Source organism: Elaeis guineensis, chromosome 15 (assembly GCF_000442705.2).
Source record: "Elaeis guineensis isolate ETL-2024a chromosome 15, EG11, whole genome shotgun sequence".
Classification (NCBI taxonomy): domain Eukaryota; kingdom Viridiplantae; phylum Streptophyta; class Magnoliopsida; order Arecales; family Arecaceae; genus Elaeis; species Elaeis guineensis.
This window is the reverse complement of record NC_026007.2, coordinates 43,503,956-43,508,359: the sequence shown is the minus strand read 5'-3', so window position 1 is coordinate 43,508,359 and position 4,404 is coordinate 43,503,956.

Genomic DNA, 4,404 nt, shown 5'->3' with positions numbered 1-4,404 from the left:
TGCCACATCATTCGACCAATCAAAAAATTTTAATTAATTCTGAAAAAATTTTGATTGGTGGAGTGATGTCATCTGATCATATCAGATAAGAATCCCCACAATCCCTCCTACTGTTGGTGCCAACACTGGATAAACACAGTGAGATTGGTGCCCCACAGTCCAAGTTGATCAAGGGATCAGAGTCCTTATCTCATGGGACTCTATCCTTATCCACTTGGGGCGCACGCCATATCTGATTATGGAACTCACTTTGAGGGTAAAATTAGCAGGTGGACACTCCACAAAAACTCTCCAATGATCTCTTGCCAAGTGGCATTCAGTCCAAGGTCCATGGGTCAACGTTTGACCAATGTCCTAAAACAAAAATGGCAGGTGACAGGAATTAGCAGGTATTGTCTTAAATTCATCTCATGAATTAAGATAAGTCCTTTCTGAGTTGGACTGACTCCAGTCAGACTGAGAGAAACCTTCTCAAGATTTTTTGGGTGAGTCAAATCATATTTGGTTCAGTCGAGATAGAAAAGATTACACGAGGAGAAAGTTAGGCTCAATCGTATGCTAGAATGATTTTCTTGAACCTAATTGGATCTAATCCAAATCAATCAAACTGGGCTAGCTCAATTCATGACATCCAGACTCTAACTCTTGTTTGTATGACCCAATTAGGTTCATTTCTAAATGGTAATGAGACATGTCATGATCTCATCATCGACATCATCGAAACTCCTTTCGATGGACGAGAACTCTTTTGATTTAGACAATTAGAATGATCGATCATCAAGATCATTCTAATTGCTCCCAAAATCTACCAGTGACACCTAGAAGTATATGGTGGCAACCCATCAGAAATGAAGATAAACCTCTCGGTGCAGCTACCTGTGTGATTGAGTTCTTCTATCATGAGTCCTGACTGAATTAGGATTAAGGTGAACTCGTCAAACCCAATATCAGTCATATGAATCAATCGATCGATCCAAGTCTGATGTGAAACCTTAATAGGAAACTCTTTTCTATTATTTCACTCTACCATGGCCATGGGCTTAAGGACTCAATCTTTCAATCATCATAGGACTACTCCTCTTATCTATCGAGGTTGATAGATCCCATCTTGGTGCAATCTAGTTCCTACAATGAATATGCTACAGCCAACATACACCTCAGGGTTTTGAATGGGTAGGAGACTGAGTTATGGTGTAGTCAAACTATAACACACTCAAGATGAACTGTCGATGTACCTCAGGTCAAATAACTAGACACACAGCTGCAGCATCGAGCTAGTCATCGACGAGAAGGTAGACTTCCTTGTGACTGCTCGAGGTGGTCACGCTCAGTACTCTCATTCTCAACGAATACCTGTACTCTTGCTCCGATGTCTCCACACTGTAGACTCAAGATACATCTACCCTAAGAAAGCGATCGTACACCAACCTTTCGGATCAATCACCATCCTCGTGATGATCCTATGGTCAGGAGCTGTTTATGAGTTAGTTATGTAAATTCATGCCTTAAATTTTCAACTCTTGAAAATATGAATTAACATTGCTACTAACTCAAAGGATGCATCACAGACATAATGTACACAGTGTGATAGTAGAATAACCCTTTTATTCATTTATAGTCAAAATTATAAATTTGCCCTTACATTTGTACAGGAATGTATCAGCCAATCTGGCATCTAGGGCACACATATAACAAACTCCCACTTGACCTAATGCCAATTGGCTACATATCTAAGTCCTATCTTCTCAAGGTGGGTTTCGATCTTCTGCTGGCCTAATGGCTTTATCAGTGGGTTTGCCATATTGTCTGTGGAGTCGACTGTCTTAACCTTGACATAACCTTTTTCGAGATAATCACGGATCAGATGGAATCGCCGCTCGATATGCTTAGACTTCTGGTGAGACCTTGGCTCCTTAGCTAGAGCTATGGTGCCATTATTATTGCAGTAAAGAGAGATGGCATCCATGACATCACTCCAAGCTCTGTGGCAAATATTTTATACCAGAATACCTCCTTCGCAGCTTTCGATGTAGCAATATACTCTGCCTCCATTGTGGAATCAGCAATTACCATCTGCTTGGAACTCTTCCAGCTAACTGCACCACCATTGTAAATGAACAGACTCCCAGATGTCGACTTTCGATCATCTATATCAGACATAAAGTCTGAGTCTGTAAATCCCTGAACCTGGAGTTCTCCATTCCCAAAGACTAGAAACATATCCTTAGTCCTTCTCAAGTACTTAAGGATACATTTCATAGAAGTCCAATGCTCTTTGTCTGGATTCGACTGATATCTGCTTGTGACACTCACAGCATGGGCTATATCAGGTCGTATACATAGCATGGCATACATGAGGCTCCCTATTGCGGAAGCATAAGAAATCTTGCTCATGCGTTCAATCTCCTCAGGTGTGCTAGGGCATATCATCTTGGAGAGATGAATACTATGTCTAAAAAGTACTAAACCTTTTTTAGAGTTTTTCATACTAAACCTTTTTAGCACCACCTCTATGTACATCTTCTGCGAAAGTCCCAGCATTCTATTTGGTCTATCTTTATAGACCTTAATACCTAGTATAAAAGATGCCTCTCCTAGATCTTTCATAGAGAACTCCTTAGATAACCATATTTTGACTGAGGTTGTCATGCCCCAAATCCGGGACATAACACGGCCATGCTACCGAGGGATGGAGCCCACGATAACATGAAGCCAATCCATCATAATCATCTAAAATCCATCAAATAAAAAAATTCAATTCTATTATTCATCAAATAATCGAACCAATATTGGTTTAGAGCATCTAAATCCAAAAGCAAGTACTAACCCGAATCTCAACATTCATAAATAACTACAAATTCATGATTATAAAATAAATTAAACTTCTATTGTCAAATTTTTCAGCTTGCTATGCCGATCTTCAAGCTTGGATTCCTTTTGCCGATCCTAACCTTATTTCTCTGTTCAAACAAAAAGAAAACAAAAAGAATATGAGCTACACTAGCCCAGTAAGTAGAACTTGCGCTTCCTTATCGGATCAAGCATAAGTTTTTCATGATAATACAATATTTAGAAAATAACAGATAATATAAAATAAAGTATTTCATAGAGCATATAACAAAATAAGTTATAAACTCATCATGCATGCATAAATCATGTATATTTCACAATCATGAATCGTAAATCATTTTTATCATGTATTCATGTCGTGTTTCAAAATATTGCTCACAGATATTCATGCTAAGGTCACTATTATACCCATGACAGGGCCATGTTTCTTAATCGACAGAGTTCTTAATTCATGTGCCAACTTTATACCCGTTGGCAGGGCCATGTTTCGTGTGGATGCTAGCTCCGGATGTCGACCTTCCCGAAGGGATTCATTCATAGCCATCTGAGAGCCTTTGAAATCATTATATCTTTTTCTTAAAGCATACATATACATAGATGAAAAAATAATAAAATTTATGCTTCATAATCATGCTATTTTCATAAGACATATTCATGAAATCAATGCTTACAATAAAACATACTTTCTCATATCACATATGCCGATCCTTATTTTATGAAAAATTATGATTTCATCAATAGCAATTCTTTACATAAAAGCATGATCATTTAAAAATAAATAAGGAGCATAAAATTCACTTACCTCGTTCATCTTAGATCTTCAGACTTTATTAAAAGAATCAGCTAATCCTATTTAAAATATCAAATCATCATCAATTTCTATTCCATAAATATAATAAGATGAAATCATAAGGAAAGAGGATTGTTGTCCGGATATGTCGGTCCATCCAGATACCAGGGCAACTCAGGGTCTCTGATCTGAGGGTCAGATTTAAGTGATTTGATCAAAAAATCGTGAAGCACAGATCGAATTAAGGTCAAGATCAATCAATAGGATTCTTTAATAATGAATTTGAAAGATTCTTGATATAATCAAATGAGGTTGACATACAGCACGGATATCAAAGCAACTTCGGATCATCTTGTTAGAGTCAATATGAGCTTCTAAAAGATGAAGGCATGACTCGATACAGGATTCATAGACCTTTTTTAGATAGAGAAAGTCGATCATGAGAGAGAAAGTAGAGAGAGAATCTTCGTATCCTTCAAAAGTGACAATCATGATTGAGATCATCAGAGGTTATATCAGGATGACTTAATATGAATTAACCATGACCGATGTTATCAATTTCGAAGAAGGATCGGATCAGGATCTAATCTACTGCATGAATTTTGGAGCAGTCTCAGATCATCATATTTTCATCTCAAGTTTATCCTAGGGTCTGTGATGCAATCAGAGAGAGAATGACCCTAGAGAGATGAAATCCATAAAAAGAGATAAAAGGTCTAGAGAGAGAAAATAGGGAGAAAATCTAGAGAGAGAAAATGGAGAGA